Consider the following 21,386-nt stretch of genomic DNA (forward strand, 5'->3'; position numbering starts at 1 on the left):
GGGTAGGACGAGCTAACATAAAAAAATGACCATTCTACCCAAATTAATTTATTATTTAGTGCCATACCTATCAAACTACCAAAAATTTTTTTTTAATTTTTTTTATAAAAATTATAAGAAAGATCATCTGGAAGAACAAAATAGCATGAATATCAAAGGAAATAATGAAAAAAATGTGAAGGAAGGCAGCCTAGCTGTTCCAGATCTTAAACTGTACTATAAAGCAGTGGTTACCAAAACAATATGCTACCGGCTAAGAGATAGAAGGGAGGATCAGTGGAATAGACTTGGGATAAGTGACCTTAGCAAGACAGTCTATGATAAACCCAAAGAGCTGAGCTCCATGGACAAAACTCCACTATTTGACAAAAACTGCTGGGAAAATTAGAAAACAATATGGGAGAGATTAGGTTTAGATCAACATCGCTCACCCTACATCAAGATAAACTAAAAATGCATGAATGACTTCAATATAAAGAAGGAAACTATAAGCAAATTAGGTGAATACAGAATACTATACTTGTCAGATCTTTTTGGAAAGGAAAGATTATAAAACCCAGGAAGAGTTAGAAAAAATTACAAAATATAAAATAAATAATTTTGATTACATTAAATTAAAAAGGTTTTATACAAAAAAACAAAAAACAATGCAACCAAAACTAGATGGGAAGCAAGAAAATTGGGGGAGAAACCTTTATAACAAAAAACTCTGACAAAGGTCTAATTACTCAAATATATAAGGAACTCAATCAATTGTACAAAAAAAATGAAGCCATCCCCCAATTGATAAATGGACAAGGGACATGAATAGGCAATTTTCAGATAAAGAAATCAGAACTATCAATGAGCACATAAGAAAGTGTTCTAAATCTCTTATAATTAGAGAAATGTAAATCAAAACAACTATGAGGTACCACCTCACACTTAGCAGATTAGTTAACATGACAGCAAAGGAAAGTAATATATGTTGGAGGGGATGTGGCAAAATAGGGATATTAATGAATTGCTAGTGGAGTTGTGAATTGATCCAACTATTCTGGATGGCAATATGGAACTATGCCCAAAGAATGCTAAAAGACTGCCTGCCCTTTGATCCAGCCATACCACTGCTGGGTTTATAACCCAAAGAGATCATAGGGTAAAAGACTTGTACAAAAATATTTGTCGCTGGGCTATTTGTAGTGGCAAAAAATTAGAAAATGTGGTCATGTCCTTCAGTTGGGGAATGGCTGAAAAAACTGTGGTTCTTTTGGTGATGGAATAGTGTTGCACTCAAAGGAATAATGAAGTGGAGGAATAGTGAACTGGAATGACCTCTAGGAATTGATGCAGAGTGAAAGGAGCGGAACCAGGCTAACATTATACACAGAGACTTATACACTGTGGTACAAATGAATGTGATGGATTTCTCTACTAGCAGCAATGCAATGATCGAGAAAAATTCTGAGGGACTTATGAGAAAGAACACTATCCACATTCAGAGGAAGAACTGTGGGAGTAGAAACACAGAAGAAAAACAGCTACTTGCACACTTGGGTTGATGGGGATATGATTTGGGATGTAAACTCTAAATGACCACCCCAGAGCAACTATCAATTATGTGGAATTAGGTCTTCATCAAGGTAACATGTAAAACCCAGTGGAATTGCACATAGGCTATGGGAAGTAAGGTAGAGTTTGGGAGGGTGAGAAAGAACATGAATCATGTAACCATGGAAATATATTCTAAAATAACTAAATAAATATATAAATAAATATTTGCTGGTATGTATAGGACATTTCTTTTACATCACCTGAGGTATATACCTCCCAATGGAATATCTTCCAAATTATTTTTCTGAGTACCATGACTAATTATCAAGTTCACATCAACTGGTGAAGATTGTACTTTAAATGATATCCTACAAGAAATCTTTACGTATTTTAATTGCCTATTTTGGAATCTTTCCTTTTGTACCTCTTCAATAACACACCAGGGTTAGGGTTCCAATACATTGGGACAGAATGCTAAAAAAGATTGTATAGCTTCCAACCAACTGATAGCATATTCAAAAGCAGTGTGAATAGAAATATAGAATTATGATATATTAGACCTCAAGTGGAACTTCAGAAAGGTGATACATTTTAATATGATTTTTTTAAAGTAATAGAAAATGTAATTATGGCCTCTGGGGCTTAGAATATGGCAAGAGTCACAACAAGATAGTTATTTTGTATATTCATCAGCTTTTAAAATCTCATATATAGTCTTTCATTTTAGCACAAGAATTAAAACAACCTTTAGATTTAAGTAATTACAAATACTTGACAACCTGAATAAACAAATTCTAAATAAATTTTTTCAGAAATAAATATTTGCACTTTCTTTTATAGAATCAAATTTCTTATTTTAGAGGTGACACAGTAATTATAGTTATAATTCTCTAACACATATAATAAAGATATTACAATCACAAAATATAAGATCAAAAGCTAAACCGCAAACATCAAATCTTTTCCTATAAAAAAAGAAAGTAAAAATAGTCTTCAAAATTCTGTTTCAGAAGTCATCTCACAAGCAATTGCCATATACTTTAGAGAACTAGATCACCAACAGGCTGATCTATAATAACCCTTATTGTTCAATAGTTTAAAAATAGATAATCTTGTTCCACTTTGAGTTTGGAACAGTTTTTTTTATTCTTTCATCAAAAAAGTTATAGCCACAAAGTTGAATATTGTATTCATAGTTAAAGTGGATATTTCCATTTTCTCTGAATTTAAACATTAGCTCCCTAAACTAATGTTGAACTTTGGTCATTATGAGTAATTAATCATGACACATATAACATTAGCTCACCTGTGTATATTTCACACACATATAAATTAGAAAATTAAAAACTACTTTGTTCCAGAGTTTTTCTGACACAAAATATTATTTTTTTCTTCTATTTTTAAGGGGCAGCTAGGTGTTGCATTGGATGGAGAGACCTAAGTTGTAGCCAAACTTAGAAAGGAAAGCAGGAACCTGGGGAGAAATTTTTAAAAGAGTATTTCTCTTAAAAATGACTCATTTCTCAAATATATATGTAACTGAACCAAATTTATGAAGATAAGGCCCATGTCCAAATTGATAAATGCTCAAAGGATATGAACAGGCAGATTTCAGAAACAGAAAATCAAAGTTATTAGTAGCTATATGAAATCAATATTAAATTTAAATCAGTACTGATTAGAGAAATATAGATTAAAACAACCCCATTGTATTACTTTACAACTATCAGACTGGATAACATGACAGAAATAGAAAATTATAAGTGCTAGAGGGGATATGAGATATAAAAAGGTACACTAATTCATGGTTTGGTAGCTGTGAACCGGTTCAAACATTCTAGAGAACAATTTGCAACTATACTCAAAGGTATATGAAGTTAAACATACTCTTTGACCCATAAAATACCACGAATAGGTGGGATTCCCAAAAAGATCAAAGGAAAAGGACCTATATCTACAAACATATTTATATAACTCTTTCTGAGTAGCAAAGAGTTTGAAGTCAAGGGGATGCTCATCAATTGGGGAAGAGCTAAGAAGGCTGTGGCACATGTTTGAGATGGGGTATTGTTGTTTAAGAAACATTAAGGAATAATTTCAGGGGAAAACATGTAACAAGACATGTATGAATTGATGGAAAGTCAGGTAAAAGAACTTGGAGATTATTATGAACAATATTAGCAATATAGTACCCAATTATAACAACTATGAAAAACTTGGCTACTTTTATAAATACAACGGTCTAAGACAATTCCAAGGGACTTGTGATGGAAAGTGACATTTACCTCTAGAAATAACTTGTATCATCTTAGTATAGATTAAAAGAATCTTTTTTCACTAATTTTGTCTTTATTGCCTTTTTTTTGGCAACATGATTAACATGGAAATACTTTGTATAACTTGATGTATATAGTTAGTATCTTATTGCTTACCTTTTCCTTGAAAATATAAGGGTTGAAGAGAGGAAAATATTTCGCAATTCCATTTTTAAAAATGAATATTAAAATATATAATAAAAAGAAAAAATGGGCTTATTTTCCTAATTATAAAGGAACATTTATCTCCTCACATTCTACATCTTGTAAAGAAACCAAAAGCCACCATAACAAATATACCTAGTTAAGAAAAATGATATGGGTCATTTTCAAATTGTGTGTCTCCTGAATATTTATTCTATCACCTGCCAGCATATAGATAGAATTCTTCAGTATCAGCCCTTTTGTATCATTGATGATCATTATTTTGAGACCATTTCTTATAATAAGGTAAAGTACTTCCATTTTATTTCTTTCAAATAAGAAAGGCTTTTAGAAGCAAAGTTGTGTTTTTTTTTGTTTGTTTTTTGTTTGTTTTTTTTAAACCCTTGTACTTCGGTGTATTGTCTCATAGGTGGAAGATTGGTAAGGGTGGGCAATGGGGGTCAAGTGACTTGCCCAGGGTCACACAGCTGAGAAGTGGCTGAGGCCGGGTTTGAACCCAGGACCTCCTGTCTCTAGGCCTGACTCTCACTCCACTGAGCTACCTAGCTGCCCCAAAGTTGTGTTTTGAATAGAGATCCAACAGTAGGAAATATCTATGTTCAAATTTTACTTCTGATGTATACCATTGGCCATGTTCCTTTGGGCAAGTAAGCTAACATCTTAGTGCACCAGGCAACTCTCTAAAACTAGAAATTGTAGAAGAATTGCTTCTCTATATTGGCAGATGGAATATTCTCATATAACTAAATTTCTGCATGAAAAAATTTTGAAAAGAAAATGTAGAAGATGAGTTTTTTAAGATAGATTTATGATTGATTGTATAGTGGAGTTTCAATGAAGAGTTGTGTCTAAAATTAGAAAATTGATAATGATATGATGAAATACTCAATTAAGTGCAGTCAGGATTCTTTTAGTTCTGAAAAATTACAGAATGAGTATTTTATTTTCTTTCACAAACTCTTAAATCTAGTTTTATTTTTCAGGATAATGACACTTTGACATAAAAAATACAAAATTAATATTTCTTTGCTTCTAAGTTCTTTTTTATTAAATGCTTTGAGAATTCATCCTACCCTCCTGCTATATTTATCATTGTTTTATTGCAAATTGCAATATAATTTCATAAAATGTTTATAGTGATTGTTTGATATCACTCCATATATTAGTACTGTTCACTTATTCTAAAGTGTTTATTGAGCACAGAGAGGATGCAAAGCTATTAAATATTAATGAATGGAAACATAAGTGCTATCATCACGTGGGTTGAGTTGGGAGTTGTGCTAGTAAAGATAAGAGGAAAAAAAACACATTATAATATGTGGAGCTGCCTCACAGTTCAGAATGAGATGGAACTATTAATTTGAGATTTGTATATAAGCACTAAAAATACTATATATTTTAGAAACAAAGAAAAATGTTTTATTTCTGACCTTACCATCTAGTATGAAAACAAATGGTAGTTTATAGAAGGCTTTAAAGTCACAGAAATGCCTTAGGCCATGGGTAAAATAAGAAAAAAGATCATAAAATGGAGATTTAGAGTTGAAATGGACCTTGGAGATCATATACTCCCACCTGTCAATTTTTCAGATTAGAAAACTGAGGCACAGAATGTTAAGTGAGTGGAGTTTAGTTGTGTAAATAAAAGGTGTTTGGGTTGAGATTTTCGTAGGACTGGGATTCGAACTCATGTTCTCTGACTTCAAATACAGTATCCTTGAATACCCTTGAATCATGCAAAAGATCTATGGTTTATTACAAAGATCTTTTACATTTTATTTTCTTGATTAAAAAACTCAAATAAAGAGTTGGAAAAGAGATTTCTTTCCTCAAAAAGAAGTAATTATTTTCATACCTATGTATTCCAATTACATATGTTCATGTCTTATCTCATTAGTAAATTATGAGCCCATCAAGGAAAAAATGATGTTATAATTATTTATCTTCCTATGTGCTTAATTATTTGATGTGTTTTTATATTGTTAAGCACATTTGATATAGAAAATTAAATGGTTATGAGATAAAATGGTAAAATTTACACCCTTGTTATATTAGAACTTTTTGTGATTTTAAAATTTTACTTTAAATGCATGTGTTTCTTAAGGCAGTATAGCAAATACACATACAAAAAAGGACTTATGGATCCTCAATGGAAAAGTTACTCTCACATACTGCTTATTAGAAAATTTTTATAATTAATGGCAGACTTATCAAAACTTTAACTTGGCCCGTCCAAAGAAATGAAGAGGATTTATACTAAAATCATGGCATATATAAAATTATCAAACAAGGTTTTAATAAAGGGTTGCTTCCTTTCATTTAAGGTAACTTATAAAACTGTCCACTTGCTTATAAAAACAATCTCTATGACATGTATAACTGCATAATATCTCCCCAAAATTAGCTTCATGTAGTAAAAACCTGATTAAGGATATTTAAAATTGAAAATGGACATTAGTCCTTTCTCCAGTGTAAGCATTTTCCAGGTGCTCCACTGCCACAAAATTTCATAGAAGGAACAGATCCCAGAGGCTAACTTGTCTACTACATTCTTGACCAAAGAACACATTTTATTACATCACCTAGATGCAATGTTACTTTTTTTTAGAAATCTCTTGGAAAAAGGGAACCCAATGCTCCTTAAAGGGATACACACTTTTGAACAATTCTACTTGTTATAAAAATTTCCTTAAAGAAGTTTTATGTTGCTCATGCATATTTGTTACAAGGGTTTTGTTTAGAATAAAGAAGCTGGAACAAGGAAACACATGTTTAAGCCTAACCTAAGACAGCGACTAGCTGTGTAACCCCAGATAACTCACTTAAATTTCTAAGGTTGTTAATAAGGATTAAATGACAAAATACTTTTAATATGTGCTTAGCATAGTATGTGCCATGTAGCTAGTACTCATTTACTAATCCTTTCCTTTTTGTATAAAATGAAGAAGAAGAGAGAAAAAATAAATGCTGGACGATAATATGTGAAAAAATAAATTACATTTTTAAACTAATTTATGTGAGAAAGTTCTCCCTAACTTTAATCATAACATTTTTCTACATCTTCCACCAATAATTCCTAGCTCTGAAGGCAAGAAAAACAAGTCTAATTACTCTTCAATGACAGTCCATCAAATATTTAAGATTGCCATTTTGTATTAAATAAATTTTTCTTTCTCTGGATTAGAAATCTACAGTTTGTTGATCCTATCCTTGGATGGTAATGTTTCTAGTCCTCTTGTTAAGTAGCTAGAAGAGTGACTGATACACATTTGGGATTTAATAAATGTTAATTAATTTATTGAGAAAAAGAGAGCAGTTAAGCATTTTGTTAGTCCCTTCTCACTTTGAGTTTCAACTCCCAATTAAGGTTTCTTGCATTCCATTCATCTCCATTCCCTTCCCTTCTCTTCTCTAGCCCTGTTTTTCCCTCCTCTTCCCTTCCCTTATATTCTCTCTTCTCCCCTTTCTATTTTATTATACTCTTCCCAGTTTAAAGATAATTCACCCTAGGATGAAAAATAGAAGCAAAATGAAAACTGATTAGTTCTGCCTTTTCTTTTTATCTCCCAGACCACCACTCTTATACCCTCTTTAATCTTCTTCTTACACCCTATATCACTTTGAAAGTGTTTCTTCTTATTATAGCATAACAGAGGACTGAAATATTCATTTGGTATCTGAGATAATATTTCAGCTTTAGAGAAGCAGAGAAGCTTGATTCCATTGTTATATGTTATCTTAGGGAAGTACTTTGGAGAGATTGTAGAGAATAAGGCATCTTATAACTGGATCTGGACTTTTACTCATTTGGTGAATATTAAGCTATGGAGACATCCAAAAGGTCTTGGCTCACTTCTAGGATGTCCTTCTTGCTTTGGTTCTTTTGACTGATGTATTCATTGTTGGACTCATTTTGCCTTTGCACCTGATAAGAGAGCATGTGGTAAAAGGAGAGGCCTTGGGAACTTTTACCTTCTGAAGCCAAGCAGCCATGAGAAAGACATATATTTGTTTTTGCTGCATTTTAGAAGTAAATATACCTTTGTAAAAGCTAATATTGTAATAGCTAATATTGTAAAATATACCTTTGTAAAAGCTTATATTGAAATTAAATGGAATCAGAACACAAGTCACTGCTGCATAAGAATAGAGGATGGAACACATAACTGATGAAAATGTATCCAGGGGATTAGAGAAAATAATACCCCCCAAAACCCTTAAGATCCCCTAGCGCCCTGATCAGAAGAGGATCTTGTTCTGAGAGTCAGCATTATCCCTATGATTAGAATCCATAACCTAGTTCTTAATTATGTTCTGAGTTTCCTTCTGAATTTTTTCATTACAGATATTGTTTTTATAAGAATATGCTCACGTTTAGCATTTATCTTCCATTATTTGTGCTTTGTTTCCCCAACTTATAAACAATTGTTTTTCCTGGTGCCTTTTTTTTTAATGTACCATATTTATTTGCCAATAAATGTCCTTTTCCCCAATACAACCCTCCTTCTACTAAGGAAAGCATAGTCAAGCTGAAACAACTAATATAACAATTGAATCTGTCTTTGTTTCCAACCTTCAGTATACACAAAACTCTCTAAAGAGAAGACTTGTATCATATAAAGGCTTTGAAAAAGGCATCTATCGATGCATGCTTAATCCATTAAAGAACATCCATCTCTTTAGATTACTCCTTCATTTTCTTCATCTCAAAAATTTTTTCTTTTCCCTTAAGCAATTCAGTTTTGAGTTTCCCTTTCCTCCTGTGTTAACTCCCTTTAAGAAGAGTATCATGTTTACCCTCTCAACTCCTTGCAATTAATTTTTCTCAAAATAGGCTGTGTGTCCAACTAGGCCCAACTTTCTTCCCTTCTCTATCATAAATTAAAAAAAAAAGGTAAGTCTCTTGATTCATTCTGTGCCAGATGTCAGTTCTTTGTTGGGCAGATTCATGTCAAACATAGTAGGTGAACTTATTTTATGTTTATTTTTAATATAAACTTATTTTTGGATTACTTCTGAAACAAGGCTATTATATGCCTTGTAAAATCATGTGCATTTACAAAGAATTGTTTGCTCTGTTGCAGTCAGGATTTGTTAAGGAATTTAAAAATTCCATGTTAATACCAACTTATCCAGGTTCACAAAAAGGCAAATAATAACATTAATTTTATGTAAAATAACTGACATTTAAAAGAGTAAGTAACAATTTCACAAATTATTAGATCTCTCTCTGGTAACTTTGGGCCTTTATGGGAATATACTAAATAATTTAGAAATAATGTACCATAAGTCAATTGATGAAGAATGGAATAAATTACGTGTCAGATATATGACTAAATGGAGGGTGTATGACCAAACAGGGGAAAGAAAAAAATCATAGGGAATAAAGTAGATAATTTTAATGACAAGAAATTTAAGAATTTTTGTATACATACACACACAAACAACAATGCAGTCAAAATAGGAAGGAAATTCAAAGATGGGGAAAATAAATTCAAAAATAAAATTTCTTTGATAAAGGCCTCATTTCAGAAATGTAAAAAGAAATGAGCCAAATTTATACAAACAAGAGTAATTCCATAAGTGATCAAAGTACTTGAAAACTCTATTTTCATGAGAATAAATCAAAACCATCAATAGTCACATTTTAAAATGCTCTACATCACTGTTGATTAAAGAAATGCAAATTAAAACAATTTTGAGATAGATAACTTTGACTACATTAAATTAAAATGCTTTTTCACAGATTAAACCAATATAACCAAGATTGAAGGGAAACAGAAAAGTGGAGGGAAAAAAATCTATAATAAGTGCTCCAGACAAAAGATACTTTTAAAAAATTAGAGAACTGAGTCAAGTTTATGAGAATACAAAGCATTCCCCAATTTACAAATGGTCAGAAGATGTGCATAGGAAATTCTTAGATGAAGAAATTAAAATTAACTCTAACATATGAAAAAATGTTCCAAAATACTATTAATTAGAACAGTGCAAATTAAAACAATTCTGAAGTACCATTCCCTATCTATCAGATTGTCTAATAGGAGAAAAAAGGAAAATAATAAATGTTGCAGGGGGTGTGGCAAAATTAGACACTAATATGCTTTTAGTGGAACTGTGAACTAATATAATCATTCAGGAGAGCAAATAGGAATCATGCCTTTAGGGCCATCAAATGACATATATTCTCTGAACAAGCAATAGCACTACTAGGTCTATATCCCAAAAGAGATTAAAGATTAGAAAAAAGGACCTATTTGTACAACAGTAATTATAGCAGACCTTTTTGTAGCAGAAAAGAATGAGAAACTAGATGTATATCCATCAATTGGAGAATGACTGAACAAATTGTGAAAAATGATGGAATGAAATATTATTGTGCCATAAGAAATGACAAAGAAGATGATTACAAAAAACCTTGAAAGACTCATATGAAGTGATGCAAAGTGAAGTGAGCAAAACCAGGCAGAATTTTTACATAGTAACAGCAATAATGTTTGAAGAATAACTGTGAATGATTTAACTATTCTCAACAATGCAAGGATCCAGGATGACTCCAAAGGACTCATAACAAAAACAAACAAACAAACAAAATGTTATCTAACACCATAGAAGGAACTGACAGATGCAAGGCAAACTGAAGCATACCATTCTTCACTTTATTTCCTCCATTAATTTTTCTGTCTTCTTTCACAACATGATGAACATGGGAATGTGTATTATATGATAACAAATATATAGCTTATATCATATTATTTGCTGTCTTTGTGTTAGGAAAGATGTGGGAGAGAACATTTATTGCAAAATGTCTGAAAAATTTTCAACATTTAAATGTTTTAAGCTTTAAAAAACTCTGAGACACCACCTCACAACAATCAGATTGTCTGAAATAATAGAAGAGAAAGATTATAAATAATGGAGAAGACATGAGATAATAGATAGACTAATGTAGCACTGTTGGTGGAATTGTTCGTTTGTCCAAACTTACTAGAAAACAATCACAAATTATGCCAAAGTACTATAAACTTTTGCAAATCATTTCACTCAATAATACCACTACTTAATCTGCATCCAAAGAGATAAAAAAGGAAACATGAAATACCTTTCCAAGAAATATGTATAGCAGATCTTTTTAGTGTAGGCAAAGGATTGGAAATTAAGGAGATCCTCATCATTTTTTCAATCATCGAACAAATTATGGTATGTGATTGAGATGAAATACTATTATAATATAAGAAATGATGGTGGGGATCAGAAAAAAAAGCAACTCTGGGAAGACATATCAGGTGATGCAGGTTAAGTGAGCAAAACCAGGAGAACACTTTACACAATGACAACAATATTGTACTAATGATGAACTGTGATCGACATAGTGACTCAATAAATATATCCAAAGAAATTCCAAAGGACCCACAATAAAAAATGCTATCAACCTCCAGTCACAAGTGATAAACTCTGAGCGCTGATCAAAGTATATTTAATTTTTTTCACATATTTCTGTTATTGTTTTGTTTTTCAACTTGGTTAATATGTAAATGCGTTTTTTCTTGACTTTACATGCATCATATTCTATATTAAGAGATGGGGGAGGACTGGGAGTTAGAGAAGACATCATGTGTTGATGTCTTGATGTTTGTGTATGTTTGATTTAAGTGAATCAGAGTTGCAAAAATATCATCAGTTTCATTTTCTCTCCCATAGCCATCAAAGTCCAGTGGCAAGATAAAACTCAAGATTACTGAATGGCCCAGGATGTAGTAGATGACTTTTGTTTCTTCATTCTTCTGACCAAGCTCAAGTGTTCCATAGAATCTGTTTCAGCTGCCTTCATAACCTTTTGGGGTGGGGGAACACAAAAAAACACTTTTATCATTCTTTCCAATCGGGGAAGCTTTCACATGCTTGAAGTAGGCATTTCCCTAACTCATCAATGAATTTAATGCCTATCAGTTAAACCTCAACCTCATTTAGAACATTAACTTAGATAATTTCACTGGGGTATGTGCACATGCTATAATGAAGAATAATCTACCTAGCAACTGAGTATAACTCTTCAGGGAAAAATGATATTAATTAGGGGATTTTCAAGCATTCCTAATGAAAAGACCAGAATAGAGGAGAAAGTATAACATTCAAACATAATACTCAAGAGAAATATAAAGAGATACACCTGAAACAGAAATCAAAATGAACATAAAAATGTCAAATTCTTTACATTATAATATAAGAAGATGATACATATAACTACTAAAAATTCATTAAGGTAGTTAAAAAGGAGTTTATATAGACAGAGGACATGTATGAGAGTTGATTATACTAGAATAATTTTCAAAATAATGAAAGGTGAGAAAGAGGAAGGCACTGAGGAAAGAGGAGGGGAGATGTAATTCAAAGAGATAATCTGAGAAATTACATTTTATTCAAAGGTACCATAAACAATCAAGTAATAACAAAAATTTTATAGCAAGTTTCTCTGATAAAGACATTTCTCAAAGAGAGAACTGAGTTAAATTTATACAAATAAGAGCTATTCTCCAAGTGAAAATATGAATATAGGAAGTTTTCAGAAGAAGAAATCAAAACTTTCTAGGGTCATGAAAAATCCTTTAAATCACTATTGAGTAGAGAAATGCAAATTAAAACACCTCAGAGGTACCTCACAATTATCAGAAATGATAAATGGTGATGAGGATGAGGGAAAATATGTACACTAATAAAGTGTTGATAGATAAATGAACAGGTTCAATCACTCCTAACGACAAAGTGTAACTATGTTGAAAGGGCTATAGAATTGGTCTATATCTCAAAGAGATTTTTTTTAAAAGAAAGGGACCAATGTACACAAATATTAAGTCTTTCAGTGGACAAAAAGCATTGGAGATCAAGAGGATACTCACAATCTAGGAATGACTGAACAAATTGTGATATATGATTGTAATGGAGTACAATTGTGATTTGGAAATGGCATGTGGGGTGGTTTCAGAAAAAAAACAGAAGTTCCATATTAACTGATGTAAGAGCAGATCCTTATGCACAGTTATGTTATGATGATGATCAACTGTGAAAAACTTGGTTACTTCGAGCAATACAATGTTGCAAAACAATTCTAAAAGACTCGTGATAAAAAAAAATGTTGTCTACCTTCAGAGAAAGAACTGATGAATTCCAGGTTCAAATTGAAATGTAATTTCTTCATATTGTTTCTGTTTTTTCTTTGCAATTTGGTTAATATGGAAATATGTTTTGCATGATTTTGCATGCATAATTGATGTGATATTGTTTGCCTTCTTGGTGAGTGGGGAATGAGGTGAGAGGGAGGAAGAGAATTTGGAACTCAAAATTTTTGAAGAAAAGAGTGTCAAAAATGAATAATAATAATAATGATTTTGCTGCTCAAAATGTTTTAAAAGTATGTGTAATTGGGAAATATTTGCCAAATGAATTTTAAAATAGTATTTTAAATGTTAGGGTTACTTTAACTCTATTCTTCCTAACTCCAAATATACCATTTTCCATTAATTTTCCATTATGAAAATTTTTCCCTCTTTGGGCTTCATATACCTAATATGATTCTTACTTCTTTGCAGTCTTAAAGTGGTTTGCATGATAGTGGGGTAGGCTGAATTTTGTTCCATTGGGTTCTTTAAATAATATGAAACAATTGACTTCTGCCTCTCTCAGAATATGTGTACTTTGTCAAGACAATAAATGCCTTTACAAATGTTAGACTTCATTCTGATTAGTGTCATGGAAATTTAATGAATGAAAATCTGTTCTCATGGAAGCACAAATATTAGTACAACGGTCAGTGCCATTTTTTGGCATACATGCCAAAGGTAGATTTGATAAATTTGAGTAAAGGAACCAAAATAGTCCAAGGCAAAGCTGGCAAATAATTCTAGATGCTCCACAGGCTATATACTAAATGCAAACATAATATATACTTTGATTGTTTCAGTAATAGATTCTTATCATGCATTCAGCATTTTGATCTATAAAAATACTAGAAAAATGTGTAATTAGAGCAAAATATTATTTTTAAGAAATTGTCTTTCCATACAAAATGGTATTCTTTTTTTTTCAAATGAAATGTATCCATAATCATCCACTCACAGATTAAAAGACTTTGACCACAATTTGAGGACCACAATTCAGCTAACAAAATGATTCAACTCTATACTTATTTCAACCATAATAAGTAGAAATGAATCCGCAATAGGAAAATATATATCCCACAAATCTTATATAATTCTAACATGGTAATTTAATTACTTAGCACCTAGAAAACCAAGGGCATAAAAAGAGCAAATGCTACAGGAAATACAGAAATTTGAAGAAATGAAATAGCCTGGAAAGGTCTGATGCAATACTTCAAGATTTGTCTGTTTGAACACATTAACAAAAAAGGGGAAAAAAGACAATGCACATGATTATTCACAATGGGTGCTGAAGGGACATTAAATCCACTGTAAAAGCTTAGTCTATGACAAATTGAATTGAAAGGGAAAAAGATAGGGAGTGGAAATGGGATCAGAGAAAATAACTGGATCCATGATCCAGATTTTAAGGAAATAATCCTTATTAATCCTCAATTTGGAGTTTAATTTATTATCAAAGAGAAATCAAAATTATTTTCCACTGATAATTTTATCATAGTTTATCTATACATAAAGAGGATATATTTTCTAAATGACCCATTGTTTTTCAGAATCTATCTTCTTTCATTTTTTATCCAAATTGAGTTTTAGAAATGCCTGCCATCTCTCAAACTTTTGAAGCTATTTGCAATATTCTCTGAAAGATGGAATAAATATTTTCTTTTATTAAGGAAAAAACTTATAATGAATGTCATATGATACTTGTGGAAGTAAGTAATTAGCTCTGAGGCAATGATCAAGTTTTCTCACCTCTTTAAAGATCAATTTCTTCTTCTGTAAAACATAACAGGAATATGGATAGTGCCTAACTCATAGGGTTATTGGGGAGATCAAATAGTTTTAAATATATAAAATATACAAGTATTCTGAAAATGACAGTATTTCAAAAAATATGAGTTGTTGTTACTCTGTTTAGCCAAGCTTAGTGATATATTTTTATAACTTTTCCCCCAGATTACACACAGATTCAATTTTAATAATTGTTTTCTGACATTCCGTCATCCATCTTCTTCCTTCCCAGTCTTCCAATCTCCTTGAGAGAGGAGTTAATATGATATAGGTTGTATATTTGCTATCATTACATAATTCTATATTCAACATGTGAAGGAAGATACATATCATTTATACTAGAGAGAAATTCTTGGAAGAAATAAAATGAAGAATTTTATACTTCAATCTGCATTCAGCCATGTTTGCAATGAGTTGTCTCATGAGTTGTCCTGCATCCTTGCATTGCTGATAATAATTAAGTTATTCACAGATGAACATCAAATATTATTGTTGTTACTGTGTATAGAGTTCTCTTAGTTCTGACTGCTTCACTTTGTGTCATTTTATTTAAGTCTTTCCAGCTTTCTTCTTTTGTTTTCTGTTTGTTTTTTGCTTGTCATTTCTAAAGGCACAATAGTATTCCAATTTAATTATATACCACGATGTGTTCAGTCATACTCCAATTGATGGAAATCTCTTCAGTTTCTAAATCCTTTGACCACAAAAAGAGGTGATAAAAATATTTTTACAAGTAGATTCTTTCTCCCAAACTTTGATCTCTTTTGGATGTAAACCTAATGGTACTTGGTCAAAGGGTACACAAGATTTGAAGGTCCTTTGGCCATGGTCCCAAATCCTCTCTAGAAGAATTATATCAGTTCATAGTTCCACCAACAGTGTATCAATTTCACAATTTCCCTACATCCTCCCCAATATTTATCACTTTCCTTTTTTGTCCTATTAGCTAGTATGATAGTTATGAGGTTGTACCTCAGAGTTATTTTAACTTGTATTACTCCAACTAATAATGATTTGGAGCATTTTTATGTGACTAAAGATAATTTCTTCATCTGAGAATTTCCTGCTCATATCCCTTGACCACTTCTAAATTGGGGAATGCTTTCTATTACTATAATTTGACTCAATTCTCTATATATTTGAGAAAAGAAACCTTGGTCAGAGGCACTTGCTATAAATTTTTCCCCAGTTTTATATTTTCCTTCTAAACATGGTTTTATTGGTTTTGTTTTTGCAAACCCTTTCTAATTTAATATAGTCAAAGTTAATCTGTCTTACACCTTGTCATATGTTTTCTATGATAACTCTTCCAAAGCAAGTTAATAGTATAATGAGTGAAACCATTAGTAGGTTTACAGATTTGAGATGGATAAAAATCAGTTTTTTTCAAAAGCACAGGATTGAAAAATAAACTAATAAAATTATGCACATCTGTAAAAGATACACATGTAGATGTGGGCCCTTAAACTTCATTTTGGAATTCCCTTACATGCGAGTGCTTTTCTAAGTGGATTAACTCTTAAATGGAAAAGCCACCCAGCTAGGTGCTAGAAGTCAAAAAATTTAAAGTACAGTCCTGAAGAATCTTGTTTTCAACTATAGTGCAGAATGGGGATTAATGTATCATGAAGCTGAAAATATGGGTGGAGGCCAGGTTCTGAAGGATTTCAAAAGCTAAATGAAAGAGTGGGTTGAGTAGGACTGTCACATGATCAGATACACATTTAAGGAAAATTATGAGGCAGGGAGATCAACTAGGAAGTTGATGTTTTTAATCTAAGGACAAGGTGAATAAAATCTTAACTAAGCTAGTAGTTGTATGAGTAATGAAAATCAGTCAGAGGATGAAAGATACTGGGAAGGTGGATATAGCAAGATGTAGCAGTTGATTGGAAATGTGGGGTGAGGGAGAGAAAAGGGTCAAAAATAATGGTAATGTTCAGTGATGAATCTGGGAGGTTGAATACATTGATAGTTCCCTCACAAACAAGAAGACTTTGAAACCTGCCTCATAGAATCCCTCTTTTTTTTTTCTCAATATACAATTTTAGCACCAGTTTGTACATGACACTTGTGTCATCTGGGAATGTAGCAAAAATGCCTTTTATTCTAAGCCCTAGAGCCCTATTCAGTGTTTGTGGGGGAATTTACATTTAATATATACTAAATTATTACTATAATCTGGGTTTGGAATTAGAGGCTCCAATCATTCCACTGACTTTTATGTTTCCTTTGTTCTTAAGAACTGCAAGGAACATTTCCCCACAATAAAACCTGATTAATAGATAAGGGAGATAGTAATGCTCTTCCTGCTAAAAACCTAAGCCCATACTATCACCTCATCAGGTGGGGAGAGGTTGAGAGTTTCTATGGATCACCTCCTTATTAGGTATATCTTGGGGTGTTCAAGGGAGAGGCTAAATAATAAGCTCTCAATATTGTATTTATAAACCTGCACCAAAGGATTTGGAGGTCTTTGATTATCAGGATAATCTTTTGACCAGATTATTTTATCTTGATCAATCAATTAATAAATTAAATTAACACCCATAAGTAAAGCATATTACAATTACATTCATCACAGTTGTATTGAAGCAGAAATAATTTGAGACCTTGAGGTAGTTGTGGTGACATTGTGACATAGTTAAGACTGCATTTGGGGCAAATTATATTCACATCTGTACAATATGGATTAGAAAAGAGAGAGACTAGGATTCGTGGTGTTGTTTTGTTTTGTTTTGTTTTGTTTTGTTTTTCCTTCCCCTTCTCCTTTAAATGAAGTATCACTGAATATGTGGTTGACAAGGTGTAGATTGGTTTCGATAAATAAGTATCATCATATCTATGGCTAAACTATACTAGTGTTTCCACTACTGTTTCCATTTTTCCTTGTTTTTCAATTGACCATGAGTAATTTCTTTAGCTGAAAGATAGTATTCAAAATTTTGAGAATGTATATTATTCCATGATTCTAGCCATGTTAAATGTTTATTTTAATTTAGTAGTTTAAAACATAGCCATTTTTTTCCTGAATTTCATATTTAATCAATCAACAAACATTTATTAAGAACCATTTATGTGACCAGTACACTGCTTAGTGTGTTAGAAATATAATTACACCAATGAAACACACCCTGACATGAAGGAGTTTACATTATAATAGAGATAAAATGTCTATAACTGTAAGTATATATTTAACAAATATAATAGTTGTGAGTGAGAGGGAACTGGAAATGGAGGCACCAGGAGATGTTTAATTTAGAAGACAGAGTTTGAACCAAGCTTTAGATAAAATAAGACCAAGAGGGATATAATGAAGTGTCCATGATTGTTTCTTATTGTTATTTAGTTGTTTCATTCGTGTCTCACTTTTTATGATCCCATTTGGGGTTTTCTGAGAAAAGATTCTGGAGTGTTCTACAATTTTCTTCTTCAACTCATTTTATAGATGAGGAAACAGAGGCAAAATAGATCAAGTGACTTGCCCAGAGTCTCATAGCTAGTAAGTGTCAGAGGTCAGATTTAATTCAGTTCTTCCTCACTCCAAGCCTACTCTCTCTACTGCAACAACTACACATAGCTATTAAGTGGCAATGACTCAAATATTTTTGACTCCAGTTCAGCATTCTTTCCACAACAAGACATATTATTTTATAGTACAGTTGTTATTGTGAATGTCATTTGTCTCTTATTAGGGTTTAAGATATCCGAAGGAAACTAAAAACAATAATAACTACCATTTATATGGCATTTTATGATTTGCATAGTACTTTACAAATATTATCTCACATATTTTCACAACCTTGAGAGGCGGAAGCTACTAATATCCCCATTTTACAGGTACAGAAATTGAGATAATCAGACATTAAATGACTTGCTTAGCATCAATAGGTAATAAGTTATTAGACTTGATTTGAATTCAGGGTTTTCTGACTCCAATTCTCTATTCACTGCTCCATGTAGTTGTGTCATTTTTCTCTGAATATTTATAGAGCACTTTGGAAATAACAATAGATGGGTGAACAAAAGAATAGTATAACATGTATTTTTCCATATATTTGCCTCAATAAGTCTTGCCTCTTTAAAAAACATCAAATAAAATACAAATGTTTTGAGAACCTACTGCCAAACAAGAAGATAAAATGCCAAAATTACTGACTCCAATTTAGCAAAATTTTGTCTATTGTACCTATACAAGTTTTATTTTAGTCTCATGTTTAGTACATTTTGTCTGAAAGTCTAGCAATTCGGATATTAAACTATTTATCACATCTGAAGATCCCTTGAAATCAGTTAAAATGTCAAGGGCATTTTCATCTAATTCTTGTAGGCACAGAGAAGGAGAGGTAAAACCAAATAACTTTCATTAGTGAGTTGACAGAAAAACATTGATCTTCAAGTGCTATGGGAAGCCAGCAGATGCCAGCATATCGATATGAATACACTCTGACATCCATTGCCACTGATGGTGTGGTTCTGAGAGAAAGAGGGACATAATAAAAAGGTCATTCTGGATATTTCTTACCACAGTAGTGTCCTTTAAAAAAATAGCTAAGATTTTCAGATCATATTTTTCTTTGAAAATTTGCCTCGCCAAACTTGAGAAGCTGTAAAAAAACAACAACATATTTCTGTGAATCAGAAGACCTGAATTGTAATTCAAAAATCAGACATTAATTAGCTAAATGACCTCGAGTAAATAATCCAAGTACAAGGGGCCTAGATTTCCTTCTCTTTAAAATGAAGGAGGTAGGAATTGGGTCAGTTAATCTCTGAATTCCTTTCAGCCCTGAAATTTAGCGGTTCTTTATATTGCCCTCATGTGTATATGATTTTATTCATCTTATCAGGCATAAACCATTCATTAATTTTTTTTAAAAATAGCTTATCTATTCAGGTATATGCCAGGTATTGTCCTAAATGTTGTCTATTACAAAAGAAAGATCAACCCAATCCCTTAGGTACTGTAATCTAATAGGGCTAAATAGCATGACTATAGAGAAGGAAATACAAAACATATACAAAGTACATAAAAAATAATTTGGGGAGGGAAGATTGATGTTAACAACTGGAATATTATGACAATCCTTTTAGTAGGTGGCACTTGAACTAAGCCTAGCAGGAAGCTAAGGATTCCACAAAATTAATGGAAGGGCAAAATGTATTCTAGGCACAAAGGACAGCCTATAATAGTGAAACACTGTTGAGAGGGAACAGCAAGGAGGCCAAGTTTAGCTGTGACACAGACCACAGAAAGGAGAAAAATGTGTAATAAACTTGGAAAGGAAAGCTGGAACCAGATAGTAAAGGGCTTTATGGGGGACCAAATGAGCCAACGTGTATAAAGTGCTTTGTAAATCTTAAATAGCTTCATAAATCTTAGCTCTTGTTATCATAAGCTTTAAATGTCAAACAGGAAGATTTTGTCATAGAAGCAAGAGGGAATTGGTGAACTTTATTGAAAAGGGCAGGGACATACATGGTCAGATCTAGGAAAATAACCACCACCTGTGTGTAGATTTTAGTGGAAATTTTCTATTTTGAATATATTGACTTTAAGATGCCTATATGATATCCATTTGGAAATGTCTAATAGGCATTTAGTGATAAGCTATTTCAGTTCAGGAGAGAGGCTGCGTCTGAATCTATAGATTAGTATCTTATATAAAGATATGATTGTTGAACCATTGGGAACTGAAGAAATCATCAAAAGCAGTTATGTTGAGAGAGAGATAATACTATGGTTAAGATTAATAACTTTGAAAGACTTAGGAACTCTTATTAGAGTAATGACCAACCATGATTTCTGAGGCCTAATGATGAAATATGCTACCCTTCTGAGAGAGAGGTATTTTTTTAATTGTAAATTGCAGTTTTATTATCCAACCCTCAAGATAGAAATGTCATGTGAAGTACTAGTTAGAAATACTTTCCAACAGAAGAGTGTAGAATGTTGTTGACAATGCATGAATGAAGGTAGGACAAGGAACAGGAGAATAAAGTATATACTGCAATATGTAGTTGAAAGAATTAAATAAGGAAGAAAATGGAAAGGACCCCTTCATTAAAAGTTACAAAACAATTGTTATTGTAGTAAAGAATTGGAAACTAAATTGGTGTTCACTGGTTGAATATGTCATGTATATAAGCACAATGGGATATTTCTGTACTGTAAGAAATGGTGAACGGAATGGATTCAGAAAAGATTGGTAGAATTTTTTATTAACTGATATAGAAAAAAAGACTAGGAACATTATTTATACAAGGAGTATAATCTTATAAAAGAAATTTATGGAAAAATTTAAGAACTCTCAACAATGTGATGATTAATCACAACTTAAGGAGACTGAATGAAGACTTAGATTTTCCAGTTCTTTGCAGGGAAGGGATGGGCTAAAAGTACAGAATGAACCATATATTTTCAGGC

The sequence above is a fragment of the Gracilinanus agilis genome, chromosome 3, assembly GCF_016433145.1.
Source record: "Gracilinanus agilis isolate LMUSP501 chromosome 3, AgileGrace, whole genome shotgun sequence".
Lineage (NCBI taxonomy): Eukaryota > Metazoa > Chordata > Mammalia > Didelphimorphia > Didelphidae > Gracilinanus > Gracilinanus agilis.